Below are 17,114 nucleotides of genomic sequence, written 5' to 3'. Positions count from 1 at the left end.
TCCGTAAATCAAGGGCAAAAACCAATTATTTGTCCCAAAAGAAGGTGTTTTAAGTATATATCTGCATTTCTAAGGTAGATTTGGGTACAATAAGAGGCGAAAAAGCAGATTCCGACTAAGATTTTATCGAAATCGGCAACTATTTGACTCAGAAAGGTTGCCTTACGTCGAAATCTAATAGTTTATTAAGGTTTTCGTTACTAAAATGCCCAAAGACGCCGATTTTGACTAGAATTTGAAAGATATTGACATGAATATATAACTGTTTGTATCAAAAAATGATAGTTTAAACTGATATTTGCAGTTTTGATGCGGTTTTAGGTACGATATGAGTCGAAGAAGCCGATTTTGACTGGAATCTGTTTAAAATGACAAAGAAAAACCTATTATCAATTCAAGGAAGTGAATTTTTAAGTAGTTATCTGCAGTTTTAATGTAGATTTCAGTTCGCTAAATTATGAAAATGCATGTTTTGGCTATAATCTTCCGTAAATCAAGGGCAAAAACCAATTATTTGTCCCAAAAGAAGGTGTTTTAAGTATATATCTGCATTTCTAAGGTAGATTTGGGTACAATAAGAGGCGAAAAAGCAGATTCTGACTAAGATTTTATCGAAATCGGCAACTATTTGACTCAGAAAGGTTGCCTTACGTCGAAATCTAATAGTTTATTAAGGTTTTCGATACTAAAATGCCCAAAGACGCCGATTTTGACTAGAATTTGAAAGATATTGACATGAATATATAACTGTTTGTATCAAAAAATGATAGTTTAAACTGATATTTGCAGTTTTGATGCGGTTTTAGATACGATATGAATCGAAGAAGCCGATTTTGACTGGAATCTGTTTAAAATGACAAAGAAAAACCTATTATCAAATCAAGGAAGTGAATTTTTAAGTAGTTATCTGCAGTTTTAATGTAGATTTCAGTTCGCTAAGTTATGAAAATGCATGTTTTGGCTATAATCTTCCGTAAATCAAGGGCGAAAACCAATTATTTGTCCCAAAAGAAGGTGTTTTAAGTATATATCTGCATTTTTAAGGTAGATTTGGGTACAATAAGAGGCAAAAAAGCAGATTCTGACTAAGATTTTATCGAAATCGGCAACTATTTGTCTCAGAATGGTTGCCTTACGTCGAAATCTAATAGTTTATTAAGGTTTTCGTTACTAAAATGCCCAAAGACGCCGATTTTGACTAGAATTTGAAAGATATTGACATGAATATGTACCTGTTTGTATCAAAAAATGATAGTTTAAACTGATATTTGCAGTTTTGATGCGGTTTTAGGTACGATATGAGTCGAAGAAGCCGATTTTGACTGGAATCTGTTTAAAATGACAAAGAAAAACCTATTATCAATTCAAGGAAGTGAATTTTTAAGTAGTTATCTGCAGTTTTAATGTAGATTTCAGTTCGCTAAGTTATGAAAATGCATGTTTTGGCTACAATCTTCCGTAAATCAAGGGCGAAAACCAATTATTTGTCCCAAAAGAAGGTGCTTTAAGTATATATCTGCATTTCTAAGGTAGATTTGGGTACAATAAGAGGCGAAAAAGCAGATTCTGACTAAGATTTTATCGAAATCGGCAACTATTTGACTCAGAATGGTTGCCTTACGTCGAAATCTAATAGTTTATTAAGGTTTTCGTTACTAAAATGCCCAAAGACGCCGATTTTGACTAGAATTTGAAAGATATTGACATGAATATATAACTGTTTGTATCAAAAAATGATAGTTTAAACTGATATTTGCAGTTTTGATGCGGTTTTAGATACGATATGAATCGAAGAAGCCGATTTTGACTGGAATCTGTTTAAAATGACAAAGAAAAACCTATTATCAATTCAAGGAAGTGAATTTTTAAGTAGTTATCTGCAGTTTTAATGTAGATTTCAGTTCGCTAAATTATGAAAATGCATGTTTTGGCTATAATCTTCCGTAAATCAAGGGCGAAAACCAATTATTTGTCCCAAAAGAAGGTGCTTTAAGTATATATCTGCATTTCTAAGGTAGATTTGGGTACAATAAGAGGCGAAAAAGCAGATTCTGACTAAGATTTTATCGAAATCGGCAACTATTTGACTCAGAATATTTGCCTTACGTCGAAATCTAATAGTTTATTAAGGTTTTCGTTACTAAAATGCCCAAAGACGCCGATTTTGACTAGAATTTGAAAGATATTGACATGAATATATAACTATTTGTATCAAAAAATGATAGTTTAAACTGATATTTGCAGTTTTGATGCGGTTTTAGGTACGATATGAGTCGAAGAAGCCGATTTTGACTGGAATCTGTTTAAAATGACAAAGAAAAACCTATTATCAATTCAAGGAAGTGAATTTTGAAGTAGTTATCTGCAGTTTTAATGTAGATTTCAGTTCGCTAAGTTATGAAAATGCATGTTTTGGCTATAATCTTCCGTAAATCAAGGGCGAAAACCAATTATTTGTCCCAAAAGAAGGTGTTTTAAGTATATATCTGCATTTCTAAGGTAGATTTGGGTACAATAAGAGGCGAAAAAGCAGATTCTGACTAAGATTTTATCGAAATCGCAACTATTTGACTCAGAAAGGTTGCCTTACGTCGAAATCTAATAGTTTATTAAGGTTTTCGTTACTAAAATGCCCAAAGACGCCGATTTTGACTAGAATTTGAAAGATATTGACATGAATATATAACTGTTTGTATCAAAAAATGATAGTTTAAACTGATATTTGCAGTTTTGATGCGGTTTTAGATACGATATGAATCGAAGAAGCCGATTTTGACTGGAATCTGTTTAAAATGACAAAGAAAAACCTATTATCAAATCAAGGAAGTGAATTTTTAAGTAGTTATCTGCAGTTTTAATATAGATTTCAGTTCGCTAAGTTATGAAAATGCATGTTTTGGCTATAATCTTCCGTAAATCAAGGGCGAAAACCAATTATTTGTCCCAAAAGAAGGTGTTTTAAGTATATATCTGCATTTTTAAGGTAGATTTGGGTACAATAAGAGGCAAAAAAGCAGATTCTGACTAAGATTTTATCGAAATCGGCAACTATTTGTCTCAGAATGGTTGCCTTACGTCGAAATCTAATAGTTTATTAAGGTTTTCGTTACTAAAATGCCCAAAGACGCCGATTTTGACTAGAATTTGAAAGATATTGACATGAATATGTACCTGTTTGTATCAAAAAATGATAGTTTAAACTGATATTTGCAGTTTTGATGCGGTTTTAGGTACGATATGAGTCGAAGAAGCCGATTTTGACTGGAATCTGTTTAAAATGACAAAGAAAAACCTATTATCAATTCAAGGAAGTGAATTTTTAAGTAGTTATCTGCAGTTTTAATGTAGATTTCAGTTCGCTAAGTTATGAAAATGCATGTTTTGGCTACAATCTTCCGTAAATCAAGGGCGAAAACCAATTATTTGTCCCAAAAGAAGGTGCTTTAAGTATATATCTGCATTTCTAAGGTAGATTTGGGTACAATAAGAGGCGAAAAAGCAGATTCTGACTAAGATTTTATCGAAATCGGCAACTATTTGACTCAGAATGGTTGCCTTACGTCGAAATCTAATAGTTTATTAAGGTTTTCGTTACTAAAATGCCCAAAGACGCCGATTTTGACTAGAATTTGAAAGATATTGACATGAATATATAACTGTTTGTATCAAAAAATGATAGTTTAAACTGATATTTGCAGTTTTGATGCGGTTTTAGATACGATATGAATCGAAGAAGCCGATTTTGACTGGAATCTGTTTAAAATGACAAAGAAAAACCTATTATCAATTCAAGGAAGTGAATTTTTAAGTAGTTATCTGCAGTTTTAATGTAGATTTCAGTTCGCTAAATTATGAAAATGCATGTTTTGGCTATAATCTTCCGTAAATCAAGGGCGAAAACCAATTATTTGTCCCAAAAGAAGGTGCTTTAAGTATATATCTGCATTTCTAAGGTAGATTTGGGTACAATAAGAGGCGAAAAAGCAGATTCTGACTAAGATTTTATCGAAATCGGCAACTATTTGACTCAGAATATTTGCCTTACGTCGAAATCTAATAGTTTATTAAGGTTTTCGTTACTAAAATGCCCAAAGACGCCGATTTTGACTAGAATTTGAAAGATATTGACATGAATATATAACTATTTGTATCAAAAAATGATAGTTTAAACTGATATTTGCAGTTTTGATGCGGTTTTAGGTACGATATGAGTCGAAGAAGCCGATTTTGACTGGAATCTGTTTAAAATGACAAAGAAAAACCTATTATCAATTCAAGGAAGTGAATTTTGAAGTAGTTATCTGCAGTTTTAATGTAGATTTCAGTTCGCTAAGTTATGAAAATGCATGTTTTGGCTATAATCTTCCGTAAATCAAGGGCGAAAACCAATTATTTGTCCCAAAAGAAGGTGTTTTAAGTATATATCTGCATTTCTAAGGTAGATTTGGGTACAATAAGAGGCGAAAAAGCAGATTCTGATTAAGATTTTATCGAAATCGCAACTATTTGACTCAGAAAGGTTGCCTTACGTCGAAATCTAATAGTTTATTAAGGTTTTCGTTACTAAAATGCCCAAAGACGCCGATTTTGACTAGAATTTGAAAGATATTGACATGAATATATAACTGTTTGTATCAAAAAATGATAGTTTAAACTAATATTTGCAGTTTTGATGCGGTTTTAGATACGATATGAATCGAAGAAGCCGATTTTGACTGGAATCTGTTTAAAATGACAAAGAAAAACCTATTATCAATTCAAGGAAGTGAATTTTTAAGTAGTTATCTGCAGTTTTAATGTATGATTTCAGTTCGCTAAGTTATGAAAATGCATGTTTTGGCTATAATCTTGCGTAAATCAAGGGCGAAAACCAATTATTTGTCCCAAAAGAAGGTGTTTTAAGTATATATCTGCATTTCTAAGGTGGATTTGGGTACAATAAGAGCCGAAAAAGCAGATTCTGACTAAGATTTTATCGAAATCGGCAACTGTTTGACTCAGAAAGGTTGCCTTACGTCGAAATCTAATAGTTTATTAAGGTTTTCGTTACTAAAATGCCCAAAGACGCCGATTTTGACTAGAATTTGAAAGATATTGACATGAATATATAACTGTTTGTATCAAAAAATGATAGTTTAAACTGATATTTGCAGTTTTGATGCGGTTTTAGATACGATATGAATCGAAGAAGCCGATTTTGACTGGAATCTGTTTAAAATGACAAAGAAAAACCTATTATCAATTCAAGGAAGTGAATTTTTAAGTAGTTATCTGCAGTTTTAATGTAGATTTCAGTTCGCTAAGTTATGAAAATGCATGTTTTGGCTACAATCTTCCATAAATCAAGGGTGAAAACCAATTATTTGTCCCAAAAGAAGGTGTTTTAAGTATATATCTGCATTTCTAAGGTATATTTGGGTACAATAAGAGGCGAAAAAGCAGATTCTGACTAAGAAGGTGTTTTAAGTATATATCTGCATTTCTAAGGTAGATTTGGGTACAATAAGAGGCGAAAAAGCAGATTCTGACTAAGATTTTATCGAAATCGGCAACTATTTGACTCAGAATATTTGCCTTACGTCGAAATCTAATAGTTTATTAAGGTTTTCGTTACTAAAATGCCCAAAGACGCCGATTTTGACTAGAATTTGAAAGATATTGACATGAATATATAACTGTTTGTATCAAAAAATGATAGTTTAAACTAATATTTGCAGTTTTGATGCGGTTTTAGATACGATATGAATCGAAGAAGCCGATTTTGACTGGAATCTGTTTAAAATGACAAAGAAAAACCTATTATCAATTCAAGGAAGTGAATTTTTAAGTAGTTATCTGCAGTTTTAATGTATGATTTCAGTTCGCTAAGTTATGAAAATGCATGTTTTGGCTATAATCTTGCGTAAATCAAGGGCGAAAACCAATTATTTGTCCCAAAAGAAGGTGTTTTAAGTATATATCTGCATTTCTAAGGTGGATTTGGGTACAATAAGAGCCGAAAAAGCAGATTCTGACTAAGATTTTATCGAAATCGGCAACTGTTTGACTCAGAAAGGTTGCCTTACGTCGAAATCTAATAGTTTATTAAGGTTTTCGTTACTAAAATGCCCAAAGACGCCGATTTTGACTAGAATTTGAAAGATATTGACATGAATATATAACTGTTTGTATCAAAAAATGATAGTTTAAACTGATATTTGCAGTTTTGATGCGGTTTTAGGTACGATATGAGTCGAAGAAGCCGATTTTGACTGGAATCTGTTTAAAATGACAAAGAAAAACCTATTATCAATTCAAGGAAGTGAATTTTTAAGTAGTTATCTGCAGTTTTAATGTAGATTTCAGTTCGCTAAATTATGAAAATGCATGTTTTGGCTATAATCTTCCGTAAATCAAGGGCAAAAACCAATTATTTGTCCCAAAAGAAGGTGTTTTAAGTATATATCTGCATTTCTAAGGTAGATTTGGGTACAATAAGAGGCGAAAAAGCAGATTCTGACTAAGATTTTATCGAAATCGGCAACTATTTGACTCAGAAAGGTTGCCTTACGTCGAAATCTAATAGTTTATTAAGGTTTTCGTTACTAAAATGCCCAAAGACGCCGATTTTGACTAGAATTTGAAAGATATTGACATGAATATATAACTGTTTGTATCAAAAAATGATAGTTTAAACTGATATTTGCAGTTTTGATGCGGTTTTAGATACGATATGAATCGAAGAAGCCGATTTTGACTGGAATCTGTTTAAAATGACAAAGAAAAACCTATTATCAAATCAAGGAAGTGAATTTTTAAGTAGTTATCTGCAGTTTTAATGTAGATTTCAGTTCGCTAAGTTATGAAAATGCATGTTTTGGCTATAATCTTCCGTAAATCAAGGGCGAAAACCAATTATTTGTCCCAAAAGAAGGTGTTTTAAGTATATATCTGCATTTCTAAGGTAGATTTGGGTACAATAAGAGGCGAAAAAGCAGATTCTGACTAAGATTTTATCGAAATCGGCAACTATTTGACTCAGAGTGGTTGCCTTACGTCGAAATCTAATAGTTTATTAAGGTTTTCGTTACTAAAATGCCCAAAGACGCCGATTTTGACTAGAATTTGAAAGATATTGACATGAATATATAATTGTTTGTATCAAAAAATGATAGTTTAAACTGATATTTGCAGTTTTGATGCGGTTTTAGGTACGATATGAATCGAAGAAGCCGATATTGACTGGAATCTGTTTAAAATGACAAAGAAAAACTTATTATCAATTCAAGGAAGTGAATTTTTAAGTAGTTATCTGCAGTTTTAATGTAGATTTCAGTTCGCTAAGTTATGAAAATGCATGTTTTGGCTATAATCCTCCGTAAATCAAGGGCGAAAACCAATTATTTGTCCCAAAAGAAGGTGTTTTAAGTATATATCTGCATTTCTAAGGTAGATTTGGGTACAATAAGAGGCGAAAAAGCAGATTCTGACTAAGATTTTATCGAAATCGGCAACTATTTGACTCAGAATGGTTGCCTTACGTCGAAATCTAATAGTTTATTAAGGTTTTCGTTACTAAAATGCCCAAAGACGCCGATTTTGACTAGAATTTGAAAGATATTGACATGAATATATAACTGTTTGTATCAAAAAATGATAGTTTAAACTGATATTTGCAGTTTTGATGCGGTTTTAGATACGATATGAATCGAAGAAGCCGATTTTGACTGGAATCTGTTTAAAATGACAAACATTGTTTGTTATTAGTAGAATAACTAAAGCAAAAATTTCATTAACTCTAAATTCGGAACAAAATTTAAATCAGAAGCACTTTACTCGTTGATAATTTGTTACTGTGCCTTAAGTTCTTTTTAAAAACTGATGACCGCTGGTTATTCTATGTCAATATTTTGGACCAAAAAAAAGTTGGTAACATATTACCAACGATATAATATTTTTGAGGAATATAGAATTATTTGATAAATTTTATCAGTCCGGCTAGATAGACATCAGAAATGAAACATTTAAATAAGTAAAAAAAAAATGAAAAAAGAGGTGCCATCGGCAGATAGAATGATTAAACAAGTAATCCGATATAAAACTGACCATAATATCTACCTAAAAGACTCCAATAAAAGTTTTCTATAAGTTAAAGGAGTGATGTGACCCCACATATCCTAAAGTTATCAGCCTCCCTGGCTGCTCCATTTTTAATAAGGAATGTTATTTACTGTTTCCTTACAATTTCAGCTTTTGGTAAATTAAGTCTAAATTAAATAACACCACCTGGATAAGTGACTATTATATCAAAGTTAGGAAACAGACAAGTGTGCAAAAGAAAATCGGATAGAGAACTTGGATCAGTCCCATAACTTGTCCAAAATCTTGTTGTACAAAATTGTTATTCACACAAGGGAGGTAGGAGAGAGTTACGAGTCAATGACATAGCTTACTCTCGAACCAAGCAAGGGTTGGGAAAGTCGGAGACTAATTAAGATCTCTTCTTCCCAATTTGTGCAAGTTGTCCTGAATCCAACAGGCAACTGTTTATATTTAACCAGTGACAAATTGTGTACCTCGCCAAGGACGTTGGTTAAATACAATTGAAGTACCAAAAAATTTTGAATAGTTGTCTAGAATTCTCAAAAATTTCTTGTAATGCATTGAAACTACCCAAAAATATCCTGCAGATTTATCGTTTAAAAGGAGTTGAAATTTTTAATTTTGAATATCATGGACATTATTACTACGTTGTGAAAAAAATAGCTTTATTTACAGACAAAAATTATTTATTCCTTCCTAATTATCCAGATTGTCATAAAAATGTTATTTGACACACTATGATAAATCTATTAATTAACTACCATTTTTAATAGTCAGAGTTAAAATTTATTTAAGCTTTAAGTTTTCTTTTTATGAATACGTTTATTGAATTAAAAATGTCTTATTAGACGTCGGAAGCATACGACATGTTGGTTGTGTTTTTCCAGTGTTGTCAAAATGCTTATCGAGTATAAGCTGCAAATTATCCCAATAAAAGACATTAAGCACATGTTTGCGCGAAACAATACTTACTACTTACTGCAATCTTCTGGATTCCTCATGCGTCATTTTTTGATTATCGAACTTGCTGTACCTGCTTATATATTGTTGGAGGGGGCGGAGAGTCGATAGGCTATGTGCGTTCAACAGCAATTTCGGCCGTTTGTGCATGTAAATTATCACAAGAAAATTTAACAAATTAGAGAAAATTGGTCCGCTCAAGGTCATCCAATCCACTACTCCTCTTAGTATCGTGGATACCATATGCCACGGGCCCCGATAATTAGGGTCCACCCACGCGACTTGGACGAGATCCATCTTCGACTCACTGAGTCCTCCGCAGAATACTCCATCCGCTAGATAGTGGGTAGGGACAGTGGGAATCTTAATCCATTCATGCGCGTCACTAATTAGATGACGAGGCATTTGGCTACTCAGTCTTTCCTCCCAGTACGGATGCTATTCATCGACTCGGTGGAAAAATCATCATGGTAAACCAAATGATGCCGTCGTCATCACGGAAAAGTGTCGCACCGATGGGCGTGCGAGTATTCCGACGGGAGTATTGTGCGTAGTGGCGGACTAGAGTCGGGAATGTTGTGCGTCTTCCCAGCCGCGCTGTGTATCGCTACACAGGCGGCCAGTCGGGACGCTGCACCCGTTCCTGTGAGAAGGAAAGCGGGGTCTCCCACAATCTTTCGCTGCGCTACCTTCTCCCCCTCACCAGCGTCGTGCGGTTGAACTTCGTCCAGTTCGTATGGCTGCCCTGCAGGACGCGAGTACTTACGCCTGAGAGCAGACCCGAACTAAAGCCTAGATGTTTTAAGGCTTTGAGGAATCTCGACACCACACTTCTCTTCCATGAAATGGTCGCAGAGGTGGTGGAGATATTTCCTTCCGGGACGTGTAGCTGTTCGGACACGCCCGTGATGAGTTCACTATTGCCAGCGTACTTCGCAACCTTCGCTTGATGCGCTCGCGGCAGTTCGACGCTCCCAGAGACCACCTGGGCGTCTACTATGACGGCGGAGCCAGCCCTACTAGCGATGATGTCGGGCTTCCGGTTCCCAATGGGAGTCGGAAACAGCCGCTCCCGCTCGACGTGCCAGCCGCTGCTTTGGAGCCCACTCGCCGAGACACAGCAAACCGCATCCTGACGAAGGCCCTTCCCCCGGGCGTTCGAAAGCAATACTGTACCACATGGGCAGCCGCTTCCGGTATCCCGCAGCCAGCTCTGCATAGCACCTCCTGGCGAGCCCCCCCTACTGACCCGCATGCGGGACGGTAATGAGTTACTTCTGAGCTGCACGTAATCTCTGCCTGGAATACTTCACTTTAATGCCGAGCTAATTATGTACCGTCGGTACAACGATATGATTCGAAGAAGCCGATTTTGACTGGAATCTGTTTAAAATGATAAGGAAAACCTACTATCAATCCAAGAAAGTGAATTTTGTGTGAAGTTGGTGAAGTTACCTGTAGTTTTAATGTAAATTTCATTATGGCCACGTGGAGACGTCGGGCCAGTTCGTACCTATATCCGCAGCAGGTCTCCAAGGTGAAGAGCCTCTAGTCGATAGAATAATGTCGGTAAGGGAAGTCGGCAAATTGGATCCGTAACTTCGGGATAAGGATTGGCTCTAAGGATCGGGGCATGTCGGGCTTGGCGAGGAAGCGAGTTCCGGTTAACGAGCCGATCCGAACCCGGTCCCGAGCTTTGGCCTCCCGCGGAACCGCCTCGCTACGAGAGCTGGAAAACTCCGGTTTTCCGGTGTTCTCTTCGCCCGCTATTTAACAGTCAGCTCAGAACTGGCACGAACCGGGGGAATCCGACTGTCTAATTAAAACAAAGCATTGCGATGGTCTTAACGTGATGTTGACGCAATGTGATTTGTGCCCAGTGCTCTGAATGTCAAAGTGAAAAAATTCAATCCAGCGCGGGTAAACGGCGGGAGTAACTTAACTATGCCTCTCTTGAGAGAGGTCGTCGAGTGTGGACATGCGTTTCGCGGCTGCTCGTAAATCGGGGCTTTTCGCCATCGCCCTTGCGCCATCGAATCCGGGATAGTCGCGTGTGTCGTCTTAACGTGTTGTGTGCGTTCTGTGGCTTTCCCGATGGGCGGTTCGGGCATTTCGGGACAGATTGTGGAGACAGTGACAACCCCCTCATCTACACTATCTTGGAGCATTTCTAATCCTAATATGCGCCCCAGCCCTTCACTATTGCAGTAGAATGTCGCAACAGCACAGGGGTTAACCGCCAAACAACTTCGTGCGCGTCGTATTGCTTCCCAGGGGATTTCCCCTGCCGACTTCCCTTACCGACATTATTCTATCGACTAGAGGCTCTTCACCTTGGAGACCTGCTGCGGATATAGGTACGAACTGGCCCGACGTCTCCACGTGGCCATAACTTAGCGGAATGAAATTTACATTAAAACTACAGGTAACTTCACCAACTTCACACAAAATTCACTTTCTTGGATTGATAGTAGGTTTTTCCTTATCATTTTAAACAGATTCCAGTCAAAATCGGCTTCTTCGACTCATATCGTATCTAAAACCGCATCAAAACTGCAAATGTCAGTTTAAACTATCATTTTTTGATACAAACAGTTATATATTCATGTCAATATCTTTCAAATTCTAGTCAAAATCGGCGTCTTTGGGCATTTTAGTAACGAAAACCTTAATAAACTATTAGATTTCGACGTAAGGCAACCTTTCTGAGTGAAATAGTTGCCGATTTCGATAAAATCTTAGTCAGAATCTGCTTTTTCGCCTCTTATTGTACCCAAATCTACCTTAGAAATGCAGATATATACTTAAAACACCTTCTTTTGGGACAAATAATTGGTTTTCGCCCTTGATTTACGGAAGATTATAGCCAAAACATGCATTTTCATAACTTACGAACTGAAATCTACATTAAAACTGCAGATAACTACTTAAAAATTCACTTCCTTGAATTGATAATAGGTTTTTCTTTGTTATTTTAAACAGATTCCAGTCAAAATCGGCTTCTTCGATTCATATCCTATCTAAAACCGCATCAAAACTGCAAATATCAGTTTAAACTATCATTTTTTGATACAAACAGTTATATATTCATGTCAATATCTTTCAAATTCTAGTCAAAATCGGCGTCTTTGGGCATTTTAGTAACGAAAACCTTAATAAACTATTAGATTTCGACGTAAGGCAACCTTTCTGAGTGAAATAGTTGCCGATTTCGATAAAATCTTAGTCAGAATCTGCTTTTTCGCCTCTTATTGTACCCAAATCTACCTTAGAAATGCAGATATATACTTAAAACACCTTCTTTTGGGACAAATAATTGGTTTTCGCCCTTGATTTACGGAAGATTGTAGCCAAAACATGCATTTTCATAACTTAGCGAACTGAAATCTACATTAAAACTGCAGATAACTACTTAAAAATTCACTTCCTTGAATTGATAATAGGTTTTTCTTTGTCATTTTAAACAGATTCCAGTCAAAATCGGCTTCTTCGATTCATATCGTACCTAAAACCGCATCAAAACTGCAAATATCAGTTTAAACTATCATTTTTTGATACAAACAGTTATATATTCATGTCAATATCTTTCAAATTCTAGTCAAAATCGGCGTCTTTGGGCATTTTAGTAACGAAAACCTTAATAAACTATTAGATTTCGACGTAAGGCAACCTTTCTGAGTCAAATAGTTGCCGATTTCGATAAAATCTTAGTCAGAATCTGCTTTTTCGCCCCTTATTGTACCCAAATCTACCTTAGAAATGCAGATATATACTTAAAACACCTTCTTTTGGGACAAATAATTGGTTTTCGCCCTTGATTTACGGAAGATTATAGCCAAAACATGCATTTTCATAACTTAGCGAACTGAAATCTACATTAAAACTGCAGATAACTACTTAAAAATTCACTTCCTTGAATTGATAATAGGTTTTTCTTTGTCATTTTAAACAGATTCCAGTCAAAGTCGGCTTCTTCGATTCATATCGTATCTAAAACCGCATCAAAACTGCAAATATCAGCTTAGACTATCATAGGTGTAAAACCCCTTTCTAAATCAAATAGTTGCCGATTTCGATAAAATCCCTGTCAGAATCTGCTTCTTCGCCTCTTAATGCACCCAAATCTACATTAGAAGAGCAGATATGATCTTAAAACCCCTCTTTTTGGGACAAATTTGGGTTTTTTTCGCTCTTGATTTCGAGTAGATTATAGTCAAAACCTGCATTTCCATAACTTGGCAGACTGAAATATACATTAAAACTGCAGATGACTTCTACGGATTTTCAAGGTCCCAGGGGAAGATGCGGTCACCGCTGCAACTGCGGTGCTCTTCGCGTTGCAAACCATATCTCCCTGATGGAAGTTTCCACGGAACATTAAGTGTGTTCTGTGAAAACACGGCAATTCTAGATGTGGTCCATTCATGGAGTATGTGATGACGGCGTACAGCAAGGCTTCCACGGTAATATCAGTGGCCGGTCAAGTTTCTGAGAAGTGGCGGTTCGGTGGAAGTCCGTCAAGGCGATCCATTGTCACCGCTACTGTTTAAGGACAGATCCGTCATGATGCAGTTTGCCCTGCCTTGGCGGGTGGACTACGGAATAACGGCTGCCACGTCGAGCGGGAGCGGATCTTTTGAAAGCCCGACATCATCGCTAGCAAGGCTAGCCTCGCTGTCATAGTAGACGGCCAGGTGGTCTCACCGCCGCAGGAGCATCAAGCAACGGTTGCGAAATACGCTGGCAACAGTGCACTCATCACAGGTGTGTCCCAAAAACCTACACGTCTCGGAAGAGAAAACCTCCACCACCGCAGCGACCATTTCATGGAACGGGGTGTGGTGTCGAAAGTCCATAAACACACTTAATGTTCCGTGGAAACTTCCATCAGGGAGATATGGTTTGCAACGCGAAGAGCACCGCAGTTGCAGCGGTGACCGCATCTTCCCCTGGGACCTTGAAAATCCGTAGAAGTTATCTGCAGTTTCAATGTATATTTCAGTCTGCCAAGTTATGGAAAGGCAGGTTTTGACTATAGTCTACTCGAAATCAAGAGCGATAAAAACCCAAATTTGTCCCAGAAAGAGGGGTTTTAAGATCATATCTGCTCTTCTAATGTAGATTTGGGTGCATTAAGAGGCGAAGAAGCAGATTCTGACAGGGATTTTATCGAAATCGGCAACTATTTGATTTAGAAAGGGGTTTTACACCCATGATAGTCTAAGCTGATATTTGCAGTTTTGATGCGGTTTTAGATACGATATGAATCGAAGAAGCCGATTTTGACTGGAATCTGTTTAAAATGACAAAGAAAAACCTATTATCAATTCAAGGAAGTAAATTTTTAAGTAGTTATCTGCAGTTTTAATGTAGATTTCAGTTCGCTAAGTTATGAAAATGCATGTTTTGGCTATAATCTTCCGTAAATCAAGGGCGAAAATCAATTATTTGTCCCAAAAGAAGGTGTTTTAAGTATATATCTGCATTTCTAAGGTAGATTTGTGTACAATAAGAGGCGAAAAAGCAGATTCTGACTAAGATTTTATCGAAATCGGCAACTATTTGACTCAGAAAGGTTGCCTTACGTCGAAATCTAATAGTTTATTAAGGTTTTCGTTACTAAAATGCCCAAAGACGCCGATTTTGACTAGCATTTGAAAGATATTGACATGAATATATAACTGTTTGTATCAAAAAATGATAGTTTAAACTGATATTTGCAGTTTTGATGCGGTTTTAGGTACGATATGAGTCGAAGAAGCCGATTTTGACTGGAATCTGTTTAAAATGACAACGAAAAACCTATTATCAATTCAAGGAAGTGAATTTTTAAGTAGTTATCTGCAGTTTTAATGTAGATTTCAGTTCGCTAAGTTATGAAAATGCATGTTTTGGCTATAATCTTCCGTTAATCAAGGGCGAAAACCAATTATTTGTCCCAAAAGAAGGTGTTTTAAGTATATATCTGCATTTCTAAGGTAGATTTGGGTACAATAAGAGGCGAAAAAGCAGATTCTGACTAAGATTTTATCGAAATCGGCAACTATTTGACTCAGAAAGGTTGCCTTACGTCGAAATCTAATAGTTTATTAAGGTTTTCGTTACTAAAATGCCCAAAGACGCCGATTTTGACTAAAATTTGAAAGATATTGACATGAATATATAACTGTTTGTATCAAAAAATGATAGTTTAAACTGATATTTGCAGTTTTGATGCGGTTTTAGATACGATATGAATCGAAGAAGCCGATTTTGACTGGAATCTGTTTAAAATGACAAAGAAAAACCTATTATCAATTCAAGGAAGTGAATTTTTAAGTAGTTATCTGCAGTTTTAATGTAGATTTCAGTTCGCTAAGTTATGAAAATGCATGTTTTGGTTATAATCTTCCGTAAATCAAGGGCGAAAACCAATTATTTGTAACAAAAGAAGGTGTTTTAAGTATATATCTGCATTTCTAAGGTAGATTTGGGTACAATAAGAGGCGAAAAAGCAGATTCTGACTAAGATTTTATCGAAATTGGCAACTATTTGACTCAGAAAGTTTGCCTTACGTCGAAATCTAATAGTTTATTAAGGTTTTCGTTACTAAAATGCCCAAAGACGCCGATTTTGACTAGAATTTGAAAGATATTGACATGAATATATAACTGTTTGTATCAAAAAATTATAGTTTAAACTGATATTTGCAGTTTTGATGCGGTTTTAGATACGATATGAATCGAAGAAGCCGATTTTGACTGGAATCTGTTTAAAATGACAAAGAAAAACCTATTATCAATTCAAGGAAGTGAATTTTTAAGTAGTTATCTGCAGTTTTAATGTAGATTTCAGTTCGCTAAGTTATGAAAATGCATGTTTTGGCTATAATCTTCCGTAAATCAAGGGCGAAAACCAATTATTTGTCCCAAAAGAAGGTGTTTTAAGTATATATCTGCATTTCTAAGGTAGATTTGGGTACAATAAGAGGCGAAAAAGCAGATTCTGACTAAGATTTTATCGAAATCGGCAACTATTTGACTCAGAATGGTTGCCTTACGTCGAAATCTAATAGTTTATTAAGGTTTTCGTTACTAAAATGCCCAAAGACGCCGATTTTGACTAGAATTTGAAAGATATTGACATGAATATATAACTGTTTGTATCAAAAAATGATAGTTTAAACTGATATTTGCAGTTTTGATGCGGTTTTAGGTACGATATGAGTCGAAGAAGCCGATTTTGACTGGAATCTGTTTAAATTGACAAAGAAAAACCTATTATCAATTCAAGGAAGTGAATTTTTAAGTAGTTATCTGCAGTTTTAATGTAGATTTCAGTTCGCTAAGTTATGAAAATGCATGTTTTGGCTATAATCTTCGGTAAATCAAGGGCGAAAACCAATTATTTGTCCCAAAAGAAGGTGTTTTAAGTATATATCTGCATTTCTAAGGTAGATTTGGGTACAATAAGAGGCGAAAAAGCAGATTCTGACTAAGATTTTATCGAAATCGGCAACTATTTGACTCAGAATGGTTGCCTTACGTCGAAATCTAATAGTTTATTAAGGTTTTCGTTACTAAAATGCCCAAAGACGCCGATTTTGACTAGAATTTGAAAGATATTGACCTGAATATATAACTGTTTGTATCAAAAAATGATAGTTTAAACTGATATTTGCAATTTTGATGCGGTTTTAGGTACGATATGAGTCGAAGAAGCCGATTTTGACTGGAATCTGTTTAAAATGACAAAGAAAAACCTATTATCAATTCAAGGAAGTGAATTTTTAAGTAGTTATCTGCAGTCATCATCATTTCCTGAGAGTTTATAAAACACTACGGACACTACAAAAATGTTTGTAAAATATGAATTACAACACTGAAATTTCTGACGTTTCCCGGTAAAATGGTAGTAGTCCCGGACAATTATGTCTTTCGATGAGAAAGGCTCTTTGCAAAAATGACAATGCGTCGAAACTTGAGACAAACTAATTTGTCCTTCGATCGGTACGATATCCGATCCGATCCGATGTTTTAAATAATATGGGGCACTGCACATGCCTCTTGCTTTTGATGTTTTCGCGTTTTAT

Source organism: Cylas formicarius, unplaced genomic scaffold (genome assembly GCF_029955315.1).
Source record: "Cylas formicarius isolate icCylForm1 unplaced genomic scaffold, icCylForm1.1 PGA_scaffold_2__14_contigs__length_35257938, whole genome shotgun sequence".
Taxonomy (NCBI): Eukaryota; Metazoa; Arthropoda; class Insecta; order Coleoptera; family Brentidae; genus Cylas; species Cylas formicarius.
The sequence above is the reverse complement of the archived record's forward strand: the minus strand, read 5'-3'. Positions refer to the sequence as shown.